The 23,486-nt window shown below is 40.9% G+C and overlaps 1 long non-coding RNA gene across 2 annotated transcripts; it reads left to right on the forward strand.

Annotated features, from left to right (window-relative positions):
* The first annotated feature begins 1,720 nt into the window (after positions 1–1,720).
* Positions 1,721–23,486, forward strand: LOC124264664. 2 transcript variants are annotated; one of them, XR_006895212.1, is made up of 4 exons: positions 1,721–1,739; positions 1,937–2,035; positions 2,195–2,305; positions 23,412–23,486. It is a non-coding gene; the product is annotated as an uncharacterized LOC124264664 (long non-coding RNA). The 2 variants fall into 2 exon arrangements; XR_006895213.1 differs by lacking the exon at positions 23,412–23,486 and adding an exon at positions 3,062–3,186.

Below are 23,486 nucleotides of genomic sequence, written 5' to 3' on the forward strand. Positions count from 1 at the left end.
TGTGGAGTTTCACAAGGCTTAGTGTTGGGACCTGTCATGTTCACACTTTATACTAAGACCCTTTGACTCCATCGACACTTTTAGGCAGACGATTCTCAGCTTCTAGATTTGTTCAAGCCACAAATATCTTCAGGAATTGCTGCAAACTCCAGGATGACACTCTACTATGAGGATGTAAAGAACTGGACGACCGCCAATAAGCTCAAACTCAACAATGAGAAAACTGAAGCACTTTGATTGCTGCCCTTCACCCCCACCCCTTCCAGACGGGAACAGAATAAACTGAAAACGTTTACATTTGGTTCCTCATCTATCGCAGTTTCTCATTCTGCAAAAACCTGGTCGTCGTACTGGGCTCTGAGTTGACGATGGAAAACCATGCAAACCACCTCTCAAAACAGTGCTATCTTCACATCAGAAATATCAGCTCTATCCGGAAATACATCACTACTCAGTCTGCTGCAACATTAGCAGTGTCACTAATACTTTCCTGACTTGATTACTGCAACAGTCTCATTGCCGGAGCACCAATAGCTGTCACAGCTAAATTTCAGAGAATCCAAAACACAATAGCTCGAATATTGTGACAATGTCTCACTCATACGCAGATACGATCACATAACGCCCGTTCTGAAGAACCTACATTGGTTACCAGTGGAATACAGACTGAAGTTCAAAGTCCTCTGTCTGACTTATCATTGCGTCTCTGGCACAGCTCCAGGGTATCTCCGTGACATGATTGAGGTTCACCATCCCTTCAGGACACTCAGATCCTCAAGCCAGAACCTCCTCACAGTTCCAAAGGCCATGGCTGCTCGCTATGGACAGAGAAGCTTTACCTACATCGCAGCTGTAGAGTGGAACAACCTCCCAGCACATGTAAAAGACTCACCATCTCTTCAATCATTTCGTAGAACAGTAAAAACCTTTCTTCTTCAACAAGCTTTCTGTGCCTGAACTCTGAAGTGTGTACATCGAGACTTTGTATATAGTTTTATTCCTGTGCGTTTAGAGCATGCCGATGCATGGAATACAGCGCTATATTAATACACACTTACACAATATATTTCGGATGCTGTAATACAATATGCCAGCTACTTTAATCACACATGGTCTAACATAAAATTTCTTCTGAATCATCTTTCTCACAAACACCAACATACACGAGGACTGAATGTCGTCTCTATAAGCGTATTATACATATCCCACATACTACCCGGTACGTGAACGACATAACAATGTATCAAATCGATTTGTATTCTTATGTATGACTTTATACGTTCTATGGAATGGCACTTGGGGGAGAAACTGCACTCACCATGGCAACGGTACCCATAGAAACGTCACATATAACGCCAACACTGTCAATCATCTAATCCAGCATGCCAATGGCTCAATATGCATCAACGGAACATGGGGTAGAAACTGCACTCGCAATGGCAACGGAACCCATGGCAACAGCACATTTTGCCCCAACGGAACCTGGAGTGTTAACTGCTCTCACCATGGCAACGGCTCAATTTGACCCAACGGGACCTTTGGCGTCAACTGTACTTACCATGGCAACGGCTCAATCTGCCCCAACGGAACCTTGGGTGTCAACTGCACTATGAATGGCAACGGTACTCATGGCAATATGACGCATGGCAGTATAGCACATGTTTTAAGTCAGAGCTATGGTCAGTACAGCACCTTGATTGCGGACCTGATGAAAACTAAAACCTGGAGCGAGATCGAGAGTAAGCAACACATTTACTTCTTGAAGACAGAATGCCATTCTTCTTTCTGATTTGTTTCTAACGTGTTCATTAGTATAAGCCACGGTAATACAACAATTCTGTCAATGATTGAACTGAAACATGAACTTGCCTTTGGGGCCAAACACGTATTGCTGAACATGTCTCTTCCACACAATGCCTATAATCTCTTCCTGTAGGACCCCAAGTGACCCTTCTTGCGCCGACCAATGCAGCGTTCAGCAGCCTCCCGACGGCCTACCGAAACAACCTTGACAAGCAGGCCAATTTTCTGAAGAGTATGTACACCTCTTTGTTTCATATTCCACAAAATATTCACACGTTACTTGACACTAACTGGGTATTTCTTTAATTTGTGTTTACCTACACAAATAGATCAGCTATATAAAATGACCATATCACACACAGTGTTGCAAGTTTAGGTGTGTTTTTTTCAGGCACAATGATGTACCACATCTTGGACGGCATCCATGGCCCCGATTCTCTGCATCAGAACGACATGCTCACCTCTCTGGAGGGACACCGCATCCACGTCTCCATGCAGAACGGTGAGACACATATCATCAGAGACTAAATGAGACAGACAGAGCTAGTACACATTGAAAATGATAACCAGTACACACCAGTACACACTGAACCGTTTCTGACTACAACATTAAGTCAACACAAATTCACACCCATGTGTACAGACCTTTTTCTTGGACTTTTACACAGCATTCTTTTGACCTGTCAACAATTTCATTGGACAATATATTGTTGTAAGATCGAGATCATTGGATATTGAATGGATATTTTTTCATCAAACTGTTAACCCCATTTCGAGGGGAAAACAATGTTTTGCATTGGCAACTCATTTGTTTGTGAACAAATCTAATAACAAAAGTCTGTCACAGAAATGGCTTACTATTACAATTTTTACTAATATTACGGCTCTGGTTATTATCAAGTCTTTAGTAAAGGTCTTCACATTTGGTTTCCTGGACCTATGCAGACATGTCAGATGTTTTCCTACAGGCTATGTATCAGTTAGTCATGATTCAAGTAATTCTATTTGCAAATTATTATCGCAGGGCTCTCAAGAATATGCCTCGAAAAGGACTGACTGTTTCAAGACTGTTTAAGACTAACTAATTCGAATGTGCTTCATTTTCTTTGACGTCTGAAAAGGAGTCGATACATATCAACTCATTTCAGCCTACGCGATTTAGGAAACATTCTTATAACCTCTCTAAACATGGCTTTCTAATCCTCACCCAGTGCTGTTTGAAACGGACTAAAACCATTTTGTTGGGAATACATTGCAGGTCACGTGCACCAGTTCAACAGGGTCAGCATCATGAACGTAATTCATGCCACCAACGGCGTCATCTACGTCCTGAACGGCCTCCTTCACCTTTCAAGCAGCCCTATTGTGTGAGGTAGACCAGAAGACCCATGTATGATGTTAAAATAAAATTCTACTGCATCGGCCGTGTGTTTTCACCTCAGACTTATCAACCGCTGCTTTTTATCATACAACATTTGTCCAAACACTAAGTGTCAGCTACCTCAACTTATTATACATGTCCCTTCATCAAAGTCTTCAACAATAATTGTTACACATGCTCAAACACTAAATGTCAAGCACTCCTATTGTGTGAAGTAGAGCAGAAGTATCCCTGTGAAAGAGTGAGTGAGTGAGTGAGTGCAACAGGTAGAAATGATGAAATACAATTATACTGCATGTATGTCTCACCCCGGACTTATCAATCGTACCCCAGGACTAAACGCTGCTTCTTAAATGATAACATGTGTCCAAACACTAAGTGTCAGCTACCTCAACTTATCATACATATCCCTTCATCAAAGTCTTCGACAATAATTGTTACACATGCTCAAACACTAAATGTCAAGCACTCCTATTGTGTGAAGTAGAGCAGAAGTATCCCTGTGAAAGAGTGAGTGAGTGAGTGAGTGCAACAGGTAGAATGATCAAATACAATAATACTGCATGTATGTCTCACCCCGGACTTATCAATAGTACCATAGTACTAAATGTGCTTTTTCACTGACAACATGTGTCCAAACACTAAAAGTCCGGTACCTCAACTTATTATACATATCCCTTCATCAAAGTATTCTACAACAATTATTACGCATGTTCAAACACTAAATGTAAATAACTTAAACATAATCAGTGTCCAATATTCCATATAACTCCCAGTCATTTTTACAAAACGCAACAACTGCAATATATTTCTTACGGTGTATCACAATAAGTCGAAAATTACATTTCTTCTGAATCATCCTTTCACAAATATCAACAGACACACGTCGACTGAATGTCGTCTCCATAAACGTATGACACATACCCCACACTCTACCTGATGTACGTGAACGGCATGACTATGTATCAAATGGATTTGAATTCTTATGTATGACTTTATACGTTCAACGGAAACAACAGCTAGCCATACATTTTCCTCTATGACGTCACAGACGTTTGCAAGGTTACACACGCCTGAAGACAAGGTGACATAATAAGGTCACCGTAACGCAGGTCATTTGGTGAGAATTTGCCGTGGATAAGGGCAACATATTTTCCTGATGTTTTGTTCACCAGGAGCCAAACTATTCCAATACGATCCACTATTATAACCGAATACATTTTCGTATCACAAATTGAAAGAAGTGAATTGTAGATTATTCAGTGATCTCATTATGAAATTACCAGCTTTTTGCTAATCTCCAGCTGTATGAAAGTGCCCGTATATGTCGGTGTTTCAATCTGAGATCAGATTAGATCCATGGCCTGTTTACATAAAGCTCATACGTTTCACAAACGTAAACGTTCAACACTTCGGACTTTGTTCCTTATGGAGACAATATCGGTATATGCAAGCTGTAACGTAAGTTGCCGACTTCAAAGAGCAAGGGATCAATTAAGTCTCACTCACTCACTCACTGTGACGAGAGTGGAAGGTAAGTAGATTGATACGTGGCAGCATTGTGACGATAGGACCGGTCGGCTTGGAGGCAGTTTGCTGTGTGTGGAACATCCTTCTATAACTGCAGCATAACATCTCTTGAAGAGATGTGGTGTGAAAAGTCAGTTCACAAATTCAGAATTGTGTGTGTCCACCATTGACGTTGATGCCATAACACTTCCGCCACCAAACTGTCGAAGTTGAACAACGCACGCGTCAGCATACCGTTCACCCTTGCCCTGCCATCTGTGCTGTTCAGATGAAATCTCGACTCGTCAGTGACCAAACAAAATCCCAATCTTGTCCCCAGTACCGTAGATGCTGTCTGCACCAGGCAACACGTGTCTGTCGGTGACGTTGGAGCAAAGATAGACGTATTGCAGGCGGTCGGGGTGGGATGTTGTACTCCCTCAGTCTGTTTCCTACAGTCCTGGAACTGATTGGACGTAAGCCAGGAATGGTCCGAGCAGTCAAACTGCCAGTCTGGATTCCTGAGATGGGGCCGTTGAATGGGATAATCTTGATGTGACGTCACGCGTGGACGGCCGGTATGAGGCAAATCCCATTATGTTGAAAACGTCTCCATAGAGATGAGACCGTGTTTCGATGGACACCAACATGTCACTTCATTTTGGGACATTCCAGTCTCCAGCATACCCACGGCGCGGAGAAACTGATTTTCTGTAAACCATGGCATGACGTACGCGCAGTTTGGATTGAAGTCAACGTGTTTTCCACAACATTCAGAGGCGAGAGTAATCAACCGCACTTCAGTTTTCAATATCAGGTGTGTGAACTTCAGGTGTCAAAAGACATGCAAAAAGTGAGTTAGTTCATTGTGCACAAAGTACTCGTGCCACGCGAGATACGTGATATCAAAGTTCATTCAAAATGCTTTGTTACATGATTATTCAGGATTATTTTTTCAAACAAGTTTATTAAATATCTTCTGTTTTATGGAGTTATGGTATGCACGTTTAAATTTTTCTGTAGGGGGGCGGTTGGGTAGCCTAGTGGTTAATGCGTTGGCTCGTCACGCCGAAATCCTGGTTCGATTCCCCACATGGGTACAATGTGTGAAGCCCATTTCTGGTGTCCCCGACGTGGTATTGCTGGAATATTGACAAAAGCTGCGTAAAACTAAACTCAGTCAGTCAGTCAGTAAAGTTGTCTGCTAGTATATAACCGACATCAGTCCTAACTGGTCATACTGTTACACATGAAACATACAATGTCCCATTGTCACCAGCTACGAACTATCATAAACGAATGAGCATTTGATGTTGGTTGCAATCGTCGTGAACGTCAAGGTCACATCGCTTACCAGTAGGCTCTTGATGTCTGAGTCCGTTGCTTGTAGGGTTTTGAAGCCATCTACTTGCTACAAAGGCATCTGATAGCATTGCTGTGTGTGTTTGATTCATGGTGGCTGCTGTAACTATTGAACACACAAATCAATGCCTGAAATTATGAGCAATGATCAAAATAACAACACACACACAAAACAACATGGTAGAGTGTATCAAAAATATTTATACAACAAGCACCGGGTGTAAACATCGGTGCGTTATACACTGGCTAGCCAAAGAAACTACCAGAAGCAAAAGTATGTTAGAAATCAGATTTATAGACGAAACAATGTTCTAAAATCATGTAAGACCATTCGTACAAATTCACATGCACACCATCAGATGTAAGCTAATACACTGGCGAACAAAAACACACTATACCAACAGGAAATTCTTTTTATAAGTCGGATTCTAAAATCATGTTGGACCAATCGTACGAATTCAAATGCAAATTTTGGTTTAGTTGACGGAACTCCCTATAATTATATTCTTTAAAAGTTCCTCATTCAGTTATGCACAGTTAAATCCTCACACATTATCTTTCCTAAACATAAGTTTAACCCCATGACTGTCAACCCGGTTTGGTGTTCAGAAATCATACTTACCGTAAGATGCACCTGAGAGGACAAGGTGATCAGGTTCACCGTCTTGGTGGTTGATGCACGTCATCGTATCTCAGTTGCCTAGATAGACGTTGATGATGTCAATCTCTGGATTGTCTGGTCCAGACTCGATTAATTACAGACCACGGCCATATAGCTGGAATATTGCCAGGTGCAGCTAACATTGTATTTTGGCTGTCAGTGTGTTATAACTCCTTGCTGTCTATTTCAGTAGCATTTCACAGACGTTATTGTTTCTAGTCAAACGCCGAAGACCCGGGTTCGAATCCCCTACATGGGTACAATGTGTGAAGCCCTTTTCTGGTGTCCCCGCCGTGATGTTGCTGGAATATTGCTAAAAGCGGCGTAAAACCAAACTCAGTCAGTCAGTCAGTCAGTTGCTAGTCAAAACTGAAACATAGTTTTGTCACTGAGTGTAAATGCGAATGTTTTATAACAGTATGTTTTAGGCACCTTTGTAACAACATTCCTGCAATGTCAGGTCTGATGAGTAGGTTTACAACCCGACCTGTAGTATTGTCAGTGTAGATAAGGTATCTCAAGAAATCTATGATAGTAGGGTTTTGGACGCGTTTAGCAACATTCCTTGAGTAGGTGTGCGTGTGCATGAGGATGTAGGTGTGTCTATTTAATATGAAATTCACACCCATCGTCACTCCATGTAATATAAGAACCGTATCCAACGTCTCTAATTTTAATTTTAGAATCACACCCAACTTCTCTATATTTAATATCAGAACCACACCCTCTTTCTCTTTATTTGATATCACAACCACATCATCCACCGTCTATTTATTTGATATCAAAAGAAACACATCCACCGTCTCTTTATTTGATATCAGAGCCACATCCACGGTCTCTTTATTTGATGTCAGAACCACATCCACCGTCTCTTTATTTGATATCACAGCCACAACCACCGTCTCTTTATTTGGTATCACAGCCACATCCACCGTCTCTTTATTTGATATCAGAGCCACATCCACCGTCTCTTTATTTGATATCAGAGCCACATCCACCGTCTCTTTATTTCATATCAGAGCCACATCCACCGTCTCTTTATTTCATATCAGAGCCACATCCACCGTCTCTTTATTTCATATCAGAGCAACATCCACTGTCTCTTTATTTGATATCAGAGCCACATCCACAGTCTCTTTATTTGATATCAGAGCCACATCCACCGTCTCTTTATTTGATATTAGAACCACATCCACGGTCTCTGTATTTGATATCAGAGCCACATCCACCGTCTCTTTATTTGATATCAGAGCCACATCCACCGTCTCTATAACTTATATGAGAACAAACTCCATCCACTCTTCATCTAATGTTAGGACCGCCTTCTTTCATTTTACTCTCATATCTGAAAGGTATACAGAGAAAACCATCACCGTCCAAAATTTAAAAAAACAGCATCAGCCCACACAAAACACTGTATCTAATATCAGAGCAACTTGCACCTTCTGTTTTTATAATATCAAAACTACCTTCACCTTCTGTTTACTTATCATTGGAATTGTGTCCACCCATTCTTTATCTCATACCAACTCCACCTAATCTATATATATCTGACATGTCTCCTCCCTCTCTTTACCTAATGTCAGAACCACCACCCTTTCCAAGTTTGAAATCAAATCTGTTTCCATCGCCTCTTTATTTCACACCCGAAACTCTCTACTCCATCTTTACATGATATCACATTCATCTCAATTCACTGCACATCACCCCAGGTTTTAGTTGATACCAGAACTCTCGGCTCTCACATCAAAGGATTTGTACAAGTTGTTCCAGTATTTGGAATTATGAAATACATGTATCTAACATGCGTTCGTTACAGAAAGATAATTCTAAATATATGTCGTGCCTTTATATACCGATTCTTATCAACCATGTGATTCTCTTGACCAATCAAATCTCAAGATAAAGACCAACGCAAGATAAACTTTCCGCCAGCCAATATAAAGACTGTTTTGACTCAGTTTCAGCAGTTGTTCCTGCAAAATGAAGACCCTTCTCATCAGCTTAGTGGCGGCCACGGTGCTCGGGGTGGTGATGTCTCTTCCTTCCAACGGGACACACTTAAACAGCTCGTACCTCTTGCCAAGAGCCTGGGGGCGACGAAGTTCGCCCACTTTGTTCACGAAGCCAACCTGACAGCTAACTTCACAAGGAAAGGTAATTCAATGCAGCTATATGACAGGCTTCGTTCAGAGTGGTTCAATGTCGATGGCATATCCATGTCAGTGTCGTAGATTTACTTTTGCCTGTGAAGATTATACAATACTAATACAGTCTGAAATAGTGTTGGGGAAAAGCACAATTAGGCAAGGGGATAAGGGATCTGCCACTTGTCAACACTCGCTCCTTTCTGTAACCTCGAAGAAGATTTGTCCATGATTCTTATGCGCGAAAATACGACAAACCAATGAGAATGCACGAAAAGAACTGGGCATGTGGATAACAAATTTACAAACTTATTTTACTTTAATATCCATCACATATGTGATATATTGACTGGAAGGTTTCTGCCCAAGTGCATACATCATAAATTCATAGTAGCGCTCATCATCTTCTTAGTTGCTGTTCTTAGTTGCTGTTTCAGCATACTTTCAGGCTCCCCGTCCCCATTGTGTATGGTTGTATGCCAATCGTTTGCAGATAGATAAAATGATATTGAGCCTCAACATGGAATGTTTCATTGAAGTATTGCAACATAATGATAAAGTTAATAGTATAAAATGATTTTCAGCGTCAGTGTTGTTTGCTTCAACAGAATGCACTTCAATGTAGTGTGTAATTATTGTTACTGTATGTCAGTGATTCATTCAGATTCAATCCAATATAAACATGTGTTATTATGAACTATGAAACAAACACATGATTTAGTTTAACTACTTGAGCTTAAAATCCAATAACTAAGAACCTTGACTAGAATGTCATTATACAGTCCTACAAAATTGAGACTTAGACATTTATGATAAATTGATATCATATGTCCCATTATGAAATAAACAAAAATAACAATTGTGAATTGTAAAATGGTCACTCAGACCCAGAGCCTCTACTAATAAGTCCAAAGAAACAAATGGTCCATTTGAGGCCACTTAATTCCTCAAAATGAAACAATTCAAACGCACAAAACGTAAAGCATTTGGTAGAATATATGGCACTTTTGGAGCCACTTATAATGTCACTTCCAATTGTAAAATGTTACATGGAAATCAAGGGCAGATAATTCAAAGGGAGCTAAATCTGGATGACCCAATATATTGCAGAATCTGAACCATATCGCGATAATATCGCGATATACTGTACCGATATCTACCGGTTTACCGGTAGTATTGCATAACCCCAGTTTTAATAAGAGATCAAACATTATTTGTTAATCGAAATGCTTGCCATTGTTTTCCATGCTGGAATTATGCAATGGTTTACTGTAAAGGCTAGCTTCTTTTATCAAAATACGGAAATAAATGCTGATGGCATTGGTTTATCAAACATTAATAGACTGAAAACGAAAGATTTTACTGACGCAGTACACATTTCAGGAACAAGTGGTTTCTTTGTGACAGATGCCTTCAGTAGGGTAGCCGCTCTCGTAGTTATCGAACATATGTTATATTTGCCATTTAACATCGATGCAAAGCATATGCGTATGAAACTTTGCTTCTTTGTTGAATATGAGGGTATGCCGTTACTTGTTGTTTCAGCTGGGAACTTCACCCTGTTCGTCCCAGACAACAAGGCCTTCAATGTTCTGCCAAGAAACATCACAGGAAACAAGACCCTGCTGAGACAGCTCATCCTCTTCCACTCCGTCAATGGTACTTACAACAGATCCGAATTGATCCGAAACAAGAAACTGAGGACGCTGTCTGGAAGATTCCTGTACTTTAATCCACACCAAGACTAAGGTAAGCAAGAACGACAAATACTCAAGCGGAGATTCCAGTATTATAATCATGCTAAGACCAAGGTAAATAAGGACGTCAGATAATGTAGTGGAGATTACTGTTCTTTAACCACACTAAAACCAAGGTAAATATGAAAGACAGAAAATATAAGTGGAGATTCCTGTTCTTTAACCGCACTAAGACCAAGGTAAACAAGGACCACAAATACTATAGTGGCGAGTCCATTATTATAATCACACTAAGACCAAGGTAAACAAGAACGACAGAAAGTATATTGGAGATTCCTGTTCTTTAATTCAACTAAGACCAAGGTAAACAAGGACAAAAGACGCTGATATGTGAATTCATTTACTTTAATGATATTAAGACCATGGCAAACAAGAATAACAGGCACTTTTGAGTAGATTTCTCTGTTTCAACGACACAAATACCACACTGCACTGCCTTCCATAAGACCAAGGTACACAAACCCTCACTGCAGATTTCGACCTTGGCCATACTGATTTAGAGCTTAGGCATTCTATTCTCTCCTTTTTTTCGTTAATGCAGGCAGTGTTCGTGAACGGTGTCAATATCACGGGATTCAACAAGAGAGCCTCCAACGGCTTCATCTTCCTTTGTCAGCAAGGTCGTGCTAAACGGATCAGGACTGCTCAACAAAACCAACAACAAAACGTCTGGACACGTCCGCCGGGAATCACATGTCCTGTGTCGTAATGGCACTTTGGGTAGAAACTGCACTCACCTTGGCAATGGTACCCATGGGAACTTCACCCATAGTGCCAACACTGTCAATCGCCCAATCCAACATGCCAATGGCTCAATATGCATTAACGGGACTTACGGGAGAAACTGTATCGTTCATGGCAACGGTACTCGTGGAAACTTCACCAAGCAAACCAATCCAGCATGCCAATTTCTCAGGATGCATTACTAACGATAACTGTAACCCTAACGGGATGGAAACTCACCAATCACCCAACCCACCAATTTTGGCATTAACGGTACCCATGAGAAACTTCACTTCACCAATTACCCAATCCAGCATGCCAATTTCTCAGGATGCATTAACGGGACTCACCAATTACGGGAGAAACTGCATGCAAACAACCTTCGCAACGCTACCAATGGAAACTTCACAATTACCCAATCCGGCATGCCAATTTCTCAGGATGCATCAACGGGACTTACGGGAGAAACTGCACCTCCATGGCAACAATGGGCAACCGGTATCCAGCATGCCAATTTCTCAGGATGCATTAACGGGACTTCAGAAACTGCACCCAATGGCAACAGCATGGAAACCACCAATTACCCAATCATGCCAATTTCATCAGGATGCATTAACGGACTTACGGGAGAAACTGCACAAACAATGGCAACGGTACCCGTGGAAACTTCACCAATCACCCAATCCAGCATGCCAATTTCTCAGGATGCATTAACGGGACTTCACGGGAGAAACTGCACAAAACAATGGCAACGGTACTCGTGGAAATTCAACGGTACCACCATTACTCAATCCAGCATGCCAATTACCAGGATGCATTAACGGACTTACGGGAGAAACGGTACCCATGGCAACGGTACCCATGGAAACTTCACCAATTACCCAATCCAGCATGCCAATTCTCAGGATGCATTAACGGGACTTACGGGAGAAACTGCACTCACCTTGGCAACGGTACCCGTGGAAACTTCACCAATTACTCCAATCCAGCATGCCAATTTCTCAGGATGCATTAACGGACTTTACGGGAGAAACTGTACCCTCCATGGCAACGGTACCGGTGGAAACTTCACCAGTCACCCAATCCAGCATGCCAATTTCTCAGGATGCATTAACGGGACTTACGGGAGAAACTGCACAAACAATGGCAACGGTACCAATGGAAACTTCACCAATTACCCAATCCAGCAAAGCCAATTTCAGGATGCATCAACGGACTTACGGGAGAAACTGCACAAACAATGGCAACGGTACCCGTGGAAACTTCACCAATTACCCAATCCAGCATGCCAATTTCTCAGGATGCATTAACGGACTTACATGAGAAACTGTACCTTCCATGGCAACGGTACCCGTGGAAACTTCACCAATTACCCAATCCAGCATGCCAATTTCTCAGGATGCATTAACGGACTTACGGGAGAAACTGCACCCACCTTGGCAACGGTACCCATGGAAACTTCACCAATCACCCAATCCAGCATGCCAATTTCTCAGGATGCATTAACGGGACTTTACGGGAGAAACTGCACCCACCTTGGCAATGGTACCCGTGGAAACTTCGCCACTATTCCAATCCAGCATGCCAATTTCTCAGGATGCATTAACGGGACTTACGGGAGAAACCTGCACCCACCTCTGATGCAACGGTGTACCCCCTGGCAATAGAAACTTCACATATAACGCCAACACTGTCAATCATCTAATCCAGCATGCCAATGGCTCAATATGCATCAACGGAACATTGGGTAGAAACTGCACTCGCAATGGCAGCGGAACCCATGGCAACAGCACATTTTGGCCCCATTGGAACCTGGGGTGTTAACTGTTCTCACCATGGCAACGGCTCAATTTGCCCTAACGGGGACGTTTGGCGTCAACTGCACTTACTATGGCAACGGCAACAATCTGCCCCAACGGAACCTTTGGGTGTCAACTGCACTATGAATGGCAACGGTACTCATGGCAATATGACGCATGGCAGTATAGCACATGTTCTAAGTCAGAGCTATGGTCAGTACAGCACATTGATTGTGGACTTGATGAAAACTGGAACCTGGAGCGAGATCGAGAGTAAGTAAACACATTTACTCTTTGCTTTAACTTTGCCTTTGTTTCATCTGTTTTTCTGATTTGTTTCTAACGTGTTCATTAGTATAAGCCACGGTAATACAACAATTCTGTCAATGATTGAACTGGAAACATGAACTTGTCTTTGGGGCCAAACACGTATTGGTGATCATGTCTCTTCCGTGAATACACAATGCCTATAATCTCTTCCTGTAGGGACCCAAAGTGACCCTTCTTGCGCCGACCAATGCAGCGTTCAGCAGCCTCCCGACTGCTATCACCGAAACAACCTTGACAAGCAGGCCAATTTTCTGAAGAGTATGTACACCTCTTTGTTTCATATTCCACAAAATATTCACACGTTACTTGACACTAACTGGGTATTTCTTTAATTTGTATTTACCACACACAAATAGATCAGCTATATAAAATGACCATATCACACACAGTGTTGCAAGTTTGGGTGTGTTTTTTTCAGGCACAATGATGTACCACATCTTGGACGGCATCCACGGCCCTGATTCTCTGCATCAGAACGACATGCTCACCTCCCTAGAGGGACACCGCATCCACGTCTCCATGCAGAACGGTGATGAGACACATATCATCAGAGACTAAATGAGACAGACAGAGCTAGTACACATTGAAAATGATAACCAGTACACACTGAAGACCCAATCCTGTACACTATTTGTGTCTGCTTGCTTTGTGTACAGGCCATGATTGTCTGGGTTAACCCTTTCTGACTACAACATTAAGTCAACACACAAATTCACACCCATGTGTACAGACCTTTTCTTGGACTTTTACACAGCATTCTTTTGACCTGTCAACAATTTCATTGACAATATATTGTGATAAGATAATCGAGGTCGAGATCATTGGATATTGAATGGATATTTTTTTCATCAAACTGTTAACCCCAATTCAAGGGGAAAACAATGTTTTGCATTGGCAACTCATTTGTTTGTGAACAAATCTAATGACAAAAAGTCTGTCACAGAAATGGCTTACTATTACAATTTTTACTAATATTACGGCTGTGGTTATTATCAAGTCTTTAGTAAAGATCTTCACATTTGGATTCCTGGACCTATGCAGACATGTCAGGTGTATTCCTACAGGCTATGTATCAGTTAGTCATGATTCAAGTAATTCTATTTGCATATTATTGTAACGGGATGGCTCTTTAACAACGACATTAACTCCGTTGTTGAGGCTGCAAGTTCCTTTATTACTGTAGTTTGTATATAATAATACAAGTCTGAAACAATGTATATGAATATATAACATTCCATCACGCAATACCTATTTTATCACATTCATTCATTTCATTGCACATTGTTCAGATAATTAACAATCACAGCTCTACCATTGAACATATAAAAAATAACTCAAAACAAATTGACATCACAAAATTAATGGTTCAGGTTCATATTAAGATCCTTAGGAATTATGGAACACCTTTGGCATCTTCAAAACAATGAAACATCAACGTGTCTTACCATCTATGGGACAACTCTGTTTCAAACTGGCCACATGTTGTGAGGCACCAATAAAACACCAAGAACCTAAAATATGTATGCTCTTTTAATTAGCATGGAAATGCTAATTCTCACCAGCAAAGTAAACGTACAAACTGTTTGACTCAAACATTAATCTGAATCAATTGTAAAATTGAAATTATTGACATCAACAATTTCTAACCATAGGTCAAAATATACCCAACCAAATGCATAAATTCAGTTACAATAAATACTGAATTAACCTTTCAACAATTAAACATATTTTTGTAGTTTATTCCTTTTATATAAAACCAAATGTAACTAACCTGTAATTCACCAAAGTCACAATCCACCACCCATGACTTTCAAACCACCTTGCCAGGTTGGGGAGAAAGACAGCAAGTTTTGAACAAACTTCACACTTTCCAAATGCAACTAAATTCAACATCCAATCAAGATGCTGCACATCCTCAGCCAATAAAACCAAGGACAAGACAGCAAGCAGACCTGAGCCTCATTAAGACTTGGCTAATTTGCATAGGAACTACTTTTGACCCATGACCCAGTGGGTGACTATAAAATAAATCATGGACTTGTGAAAATGTAAACCTTTTCACTGGACAATTGTATTATTGTTTAAGGTGTTATTAATTGATTCCAAACAGGAACATAAGACAAGACATATTAAAATAGATTGCTTTTCCAGAACATTTTAATATTTGTATATTTTGCAATTCTGTTAGATTACTTCCTGTATTTGTTACACACTTGTTTTGTAATTTCTGTTACACACTTTCTCCCCGTGGGGAAAATGACGTCCTCGTCATTTCCATCAATCTTTTATTACAGACAAAAGATTGTTTGTTTTGACCTCAGAAGGAACAGTTTGAAAGAAATCAGATTGTGCTAAATCACACAGAACAATTCGCTTTTTCAAGCCATTGTGGCGTTGAAACACTTTGCGAAATAAACTGACCTGATGTTAACCAATCTGGTTGACGTCGTATTCTACCAGAACGACGTGAGGCAACTGCTCTGCCTGAACCTCCTGAGCAGAGGGAATCATCTGTCATTGTGGACTCGGTTGTTGCTGATTCAGCATCACTGGTTCTAATATCTATGATATCCTCTGAAAAGTAAGTGTGATACAACACAAGGTGGGTCCATTGTTACTACAACCTCATCATCAGAACCAACTCCTCATCCACCCCATCGACAACTCCATCAATTACATCCTCAACAGAAACCTCATGAACCTCTTCAGGGAGCATGCTGTGGTAATGAAGTTCGTGTTCTTGGCTTTGAACTGGTGCAACCTTTTCGTCTGAACACGGAAGAAACCCTATGGGTAGCAGGTGATTCCTGTGGAGACATCTCTTCCTACCAATTCCATCCTCCCGTTGCACCCGAAAACTGGAATTCCAACATTAGGTTGATCAAGTACCACATACACCTGTTGTTCTAACTTATCAGAGAGATCTTATGTTTTACCCTCAAAGGCAAGAGCACGAACCAAAACCCTGTCTCCAACATGAGAGAGTGGCTAAACGAGCTTTCTCGTCATAATTTCGCTTTTTGACGCTCCTGAGCTTTCTTTGTTGAACTAGACGCTAACTCATAAGATTCCTTCAAATGGTCTCTCTCTCAAAGATTCAACATACTTTGATTAACGAACACTGCTTATCACCAGTTTCTAAACCTGAACGCTAAATCTATTAAGTAAACGAGGATGGTGACCAAACATTAGAAAAATGTGGGAGAATAACCTTGTAGCCTCTGCTTATCGTGCAATTGTATGCATGAACGAGTGGATTTCGATTGATGAGATTTCCAATCAGATTCTTTGATGACGGTTGCAAGTACCCAGCATATTCAACAGCAAGCGACTTGAAACGTTCAGTGAGACCATTACCCATGTAAGTGATACGGTGGTGTGGATCGGTTCATACCTGTGGAGAGAACACAATTCCCGAACAGATCTTGTTTCTCAAAAACCCGCCCTTGGTCGCTATGGATACGGGCTGGAAATGCCATAATGCACAAATGAACTATTTGTGCAAGAGCTTCGAAGGTTGTTGTTTTAAGGTCATATTTCATGTCGCAAATGGCCTGTGCATATTTCGTGAAATGGTCCGTAACGACCCAAAATATGCTGAAAACTACCTTTTGATGATTCAACACCTCCAGAAAACTAAAACAAACCAACTCCAATGGCCAAAGCAAGCCGTATACCTAACCAGCGAGCGATGTTTTAGGAACCAGTAGGAGTTTTTTCGACGCAAACACCTGGGACAAATCCACCTTAACCAATCCTGCACATATCTTCACTCAAGCCTTGGCCAGTAAAACTATCCGGTAAAAGAGATAGAGCAAGTGATTTCTACCTAAGATGCCCCATGTCAGCTTATGCAAATACTCCAAAGACTTCACTCATTACATACAGCTGGTAGAATGCAAGTTGGTTTGTTTGGTTTTCCATCTTTCCTTACATTTCTATACAACACTCCGTCAATCAAATGAAGGTGACTTCAAAGCCTTACAGAAAGCACCCTCCCTAAAAAGAACCATGAAACTTCTTGCAGCACCTTTGGCTTCTGTAGGAAAAAAAACCAGACTGAACCTTGCTGTTTGATATAACCCATTGGAGAACTCCTTATCCTCCCCAGACTTGTGCTTTCCGCCAGTCCTGCCTTGGTCATCATACTACTTGAAACTGAACCAGAAACACATACAATGTGTCAATGACAACATTTGGAAGAAGTTTGTAATAATTCAACATATAGGCCGAGCATCCACAATCCCAATAAATCGCCTGTACAGATTCTCCAGTCGAAATCCGTTCTGTGTGAACTTGTCCCAACTCTTCCACCTGTCCTGAACTCCCTCGATAACGCACCATCCGCATCCCCATTGGCCTTGCCAGGGCGATATACTAATAATGCTGAAATCATAAACTGCAAGTGCTGCAAGCCACCTACGGCGAACAGTTGCATCAAGTCGGCACTTGTTAAAACATAGGATAACGGGTTGTTAGCCCCGTGAAAACCACAAAGTTGTGCCCATAAAGGTAAATCATGAAACTTTTCACTCTATTTATTCATTTCCAGGTTACCAAAACTCCTAAACCTTATGAGCAGAATAATGTTGTTCTGATTTCTTGAGACCACTGACTAGCGTAACTAATGACCCGCTTCTCCATCCTGAAACTGATAAAGAACAGTACTGAGACCTTTTGTGCTAGCATCAATATGCAATTCTAAACGGCAAAAGAAAAAATCACAGAAACCAAGGATTGGAGGCGATGTTAATCTGTGCTTCAATCTCCTGAAATGCGTGCCCAAAGCATGTCCCACTTCCATACCGTATTAGCAGAATTCTTTTCGTCTCTTCTTGAATGTCGGGATTTGGAAGAACATCACACAATGGTCTGGAAATCTGAGAGAAATTCGTGTTCAAAACCGGGATTTGCAGTAACCTTGCGTGAAAACCAAGGAAACGGGTCTTACCTCCCTCAGGCGATGATGGTGTCGGCTTTTCAATTCCGAATAGCCGCCCTTAACTTTCCCAGGACTGGTGGTCTCTACTGCCCTCTCCTCAGACAATAATATGACCAACATACGAGACTCTTCCGTTTGGAAAATGGCATTTTGGGGAGCCAATTTCAAGTTGCTATCCCTGATTCTCTGGTAAACTTTAACCCAGCCTCGTCAAGATGCTCAATCTAATGTCTTGGAAAACACAACAATGTCAATCAATATACAATTCAGGCAAATACTGAGATGCAAATCCCCCTAAACATCTGCTCCATGAGACGCTGGATATGTCGCAAGGGACTTCATTACACAAGCTCTCAAATGGGAGATTTTGGCTATATTCTTGAAAAAAAAACCCTAACGGTCCAACTGTAAATGCAGTTCTTTCTTTGTGCCCCTCTGTGATTTCAACTTGGTAATATCCAGGATTTCATGTCCAGTTTGCTAAAGAAACTATTTCCACCCAAATTATCCAGGAATTTCCTCAATTCTTGGGCAGAGCATAAGAATTCTTTCAATGTCCGGAACGTTCAACTGTCTATAGTCGGTACAAGCATCCTAAGTCTACCATCTTTACGCCTACACAAGACAACATTGGCCATCTATGGACTATGAGAAGGGCGGATAAATGTCACAAGCTAACAACTGATTCAAATGTGACTTAACCTCATCAAACATGGAAGGCGGAATGCGCCCTACACCTCTGCTTTAAAAAGGGATACTGATTAAATAACTCTATCCTATGCTTCACTGCAGGATGAATGACTCCAAGTCTAAATCATCTTTCGAGAAAAATGTCACAATAACTTCTGAGATGAGATTTTGATCTAACCGTAACTCCTCTCAGGGTGATAGTGTCTCTGTCTCAATCTCAATGCCCTCAGGAAGTGGTGAACATGACAAACCATCTACAATTCACTAAGTCCAACTACCCTCAATTTGTATTACAAGTGGAGACTGGAATATCCTCTTACAGTAACTGGATGCAACTCACACACAAACAGACTTTGGAGGAACAACCACTGTCCTGTTTTCGTAACATTGTTAATACCTCCACTTTAATCTGGCATATGATGGTCTCTGTGGAGAGATAAACACTAAAGTTGGTTCAATGTCCAAACCACTAGGAATGACTGAACGTAAAGTGTAGCCTGCAACAGTGCAAGTACAATACGTCTGAGCACAACTAATGCGCTTATCAACATGTCCTTCAAATGATCAGCACTACTGTTAGCAGGTATAATAAATAGATCTTTGACTCTGTAGCACTTTCACCAGAGCTAATCTGTAGTTCCTGTTTCTGCAGTTCTTACTCCGAATTACAATAGTACGTGGAAAGTGATGTACCAAGAGGTATGGAATACCATTTTGCATCCTGCAAAACCTCGACCCCCTATCATCTACACAATGGGTTCATACATAGTCTGTAGTATGTTGGTACCCAACAGAATAGGAACAGTATGGTTATATCTGCTATCAGGTACTACCAAGAACACACAAGGTAATGGAGTCATATTGTCTACACCATGAGCCACTATATCTGTGATGACATATCCCAAATAAGGTAAACTTTGACCATCTGCACATCTCTATCTCAAGAATTGTCTTAGTGGATGAAGCGGAATATGACGAAGTGTGAATTGTAATGACTTTCACTCATGGTGGAAACTGTAGAGCCTGTGTCTAACAAAGCCTTTACTATAAACTCCCTCAACAGAAATGCTCCCTTCAGTTGGCTCTCCTACAAAGACCTGTTGGCAAACCAAGACCTGGTGGGGACAGTGATTTACTATGTGGGCTTTACGGACGTCCTTCTCATAAACCCTCTCCTGTTTAAACCTCTTCCCTGAAATGATCCAACTTCACTCTGCACCCATACTGCACATGACCATATTGTCCACAACGATAACACTTAACACCCTGGATCATGATCCTCAACAACATCACCCTGAACAGTAAACATTGCCTGTATTTTGTTGTGAAGAATAACTTCGACCCCGCGAGACCAACGACCCGTGACCTAGAACTGGGTTTACCTTGAAGTGGAAACACATAATCACGCAGTGATTTTAATCCTCAGCAGCAAGTTGTTTCACAACACCAACAAGTTCCGGAAGTGTCTGAAGATGTAGCAGCTTTTAGCAGTCGTTTCTTTACTTTAGGAATGTCCGTGTTAACCATCGTGGAGGAGCGTGCTTCGTCGATACGTCGCATCTCGGCTCTCAAATCATCAAAAGATTTAACTGAATCAAACTTATGACCAGAAGCATCTCTTTAAGAGGCTGCAACATACCTTCCCAAAATACAGAGCATAGTGCTTCTTGACTCTTATGCAATGCACCAGCCACGATGGCTCGAGCATACAGCCCTCTCCAATACCTACGACAACCCCATTTCTGAACAGACTCTCCCTCCCTCTGTTTTGCACTATAAAAGGCAACTAAACTAAAGAGGTTTCTCTTGTACAGTCCCATATATACTGTGAACCTTTGACAACAGCTCATCCACACTGGATCATCAGTATTCTCATACAAAGCATGATGTTGCTCGCTTTCCTTTTTAGCGACCGAATGATAGCATTCTTAGAGTACAGAAGGAGAATACTCCTTGTCATGTAATAAACTGATCAACTTCATACCGCCAAACAAAGCATATGACACCTCACCCTTGCCTGTCTCACCATAAAAGTCGAGATCTTAGGCGTCACTGGTTAACTGTGATAGAAGGGACTACTGTTGCTGATGGAGCAGGAGACTCTCCCTGAGCTGCCATAGATAGTCCGGTCATCCAACGTTTAAAAACATCAGGATTATCAGCCTTAGGCTTAACACCCGTTCCATCTCCTCTATGGTTTTTACTTAGGAATTTTAACATCTTTCCTTCCATTGATGCCATATTTCTAGACACACACCAGACCCTAGCCAAAATATTGCAGCAAGGAAGACCAGAATAATACTAAACCTCTATGAAGTTACCCAAAACCTAAGCAATACCTAAGTCTAATCGTTACTTTAAGGGATAACCTTACATCTTGGAGTGTCAACCTTGTCTTTACACACTAATTTGTAGAAGTACTAGCAAGTGGCGTGGTCAGGGAGAACAAATGTATGGTGCAACCAGTCAATCAGTAAGCCAACAAAGTAGTGTCTTAGTCTGGATTTTGCCCTTAAAATGAATGCACACAGATTTCACATGACGGCACAACTAAAATATAACAAAATCAAGGCAAAACACATCAATACATACAGCCCCTCAAAATGCAATCACAATTTCATGAAATCACAGCAGCATATCACTAATACATGAATAAAATTTGGTACAAGGCTACATGCCTGAAACAGTCAGGAGCAATAAATAGCTCACAGGCAACATGTGGGTAACCTGGAAACTTACTGTCTCTCTCAACCAATGTATTCAGAATACAACTGAATTAAAGGGAGCACGGGTGGCAATCACATTATCACAAGTTCATGGTTATGTCATGGTCTCACAGTCTCTAATTGGTAGTTCACATGGTGACTCTGCAGCGGTGGTCCAAGGTGGTTGACAAGGTGCTCACAGCATTCCTCACTGGGGCTCCAAATTTGTAACGGGGATGGCTCTTTAATAAATTTGACATAACTCCGTTGAGGCTGCAAGTTCCTTTTATTACTCGTAGTTTGTATATAATAATACAAGTCTGAAACAATGTATATGAAATATATAACATTCCATCACAATACCTATTTTATCACGAAGCATTCATTCATTTCATTGCACATTGTTCAGATAATGTAATGTAATCACAGCTCTACCATTGAACATATAAAAAATAACTCTCAAAACAAATTGACATCACAAAAATTAATGGTTCGTGGGTTCATATTAAGATCCTTAGGAATTATGGAACACCTTTGGCATCTTCAAGTAAAAACAATGAAACATCAACGTGTCTTACCATCTATGGGACAACTTGTTTCAAACTGGCCACATGTTTGTGAGGCACCAATAAAACACCAAGAACCTTAAAATATGTATGTTTTAATTAGCATGGAAATGCTAATTCTCACCAGCAAAGTAAACGTACAAAACTGTTTGGACTCAAACATTAATCTGAATCAATTGTAAGGTGAAATTATTGACATCAACAATTTCTAACCATAGGTCAAAATATATACCTCCACCAAATGCATAAATTCAGTTACAATAAATACTGAATTAACCTTTCAACAATTAAACATATTTTTGTAGTTTATTCCTTTTATATAAAACCAAATGTAACTAACCTGTAATTCACCAAAGTCACAATCCACCACCCATGACTTTCAAACCACCTTGCCAGGTTGGGGAGAAAGACAGCAAGTGAACAAACTTCACACTTTCCAAAATGCAACTAAATTCAACATCCAATCAAGATGCTGCACATCTTCAGCCAATAAAACCAAGGACAAGACAGCAGACCTGACCTCATTAAGACTTGGCTAATTTGCATAGGAACTACTTTTGACCCATGACCCAGTGGTGGTGACTATAACAATCATGGACTTGTAGGAAAATGTAAACCCTTTTCACTGACAATTGTATTATTGTTTAAGGTGTTATTAATTGATTCCAAACAGGAACATAAGACAAGACATATTAAAATAGATTGCTTTTCCAGAACATTTTTAATATTTGTACATATATTTTGTTACTTGTTAGATACTTGTATTTGTTACACACTTGCTCTTTGTATTATTATCGCATGCCTCTCAAGAATATGCCTCGAAAAGGACTGACTGTTTCAAGACTGTTTAAGACTAAGTATTTCGAATGTGCTTCATTTTTCTTTGACGTCTGAAAAGGCGTCGATATATACCAACTCATTTGAGCCTACGCGATTTAGGAAACATTCTTATAAGCTCTCTCAACATGGCTTTCTAATCCTCAACCAGTGCTGTTTGAAACGGCCTAAAACCATTTTGTTGGGGAATACATTGCAGGCCACGTGCACCAGTTCAACAGGGTCAGCATCATGAGCGTGATTCATGCCACCAACGGCGTCATCTACGTCCTGA

This window comes from Haliotis rubra, unplaced genomic scaffold (genome assembly GCF_003918875.1).
Source record: "Haliotis rubra isolate DU_JTF1 unplaced genomic scaffold, ASM391887v1 Scf935, whole genome shotgun sequence".
Taxonomy (NCBI): domain Eukaryota; kingdom Metazoa; phylum Mollusca; class Gastropoda; order Lepetellida; family Haliotidae; genus Haliotis; species Haliotis rubra.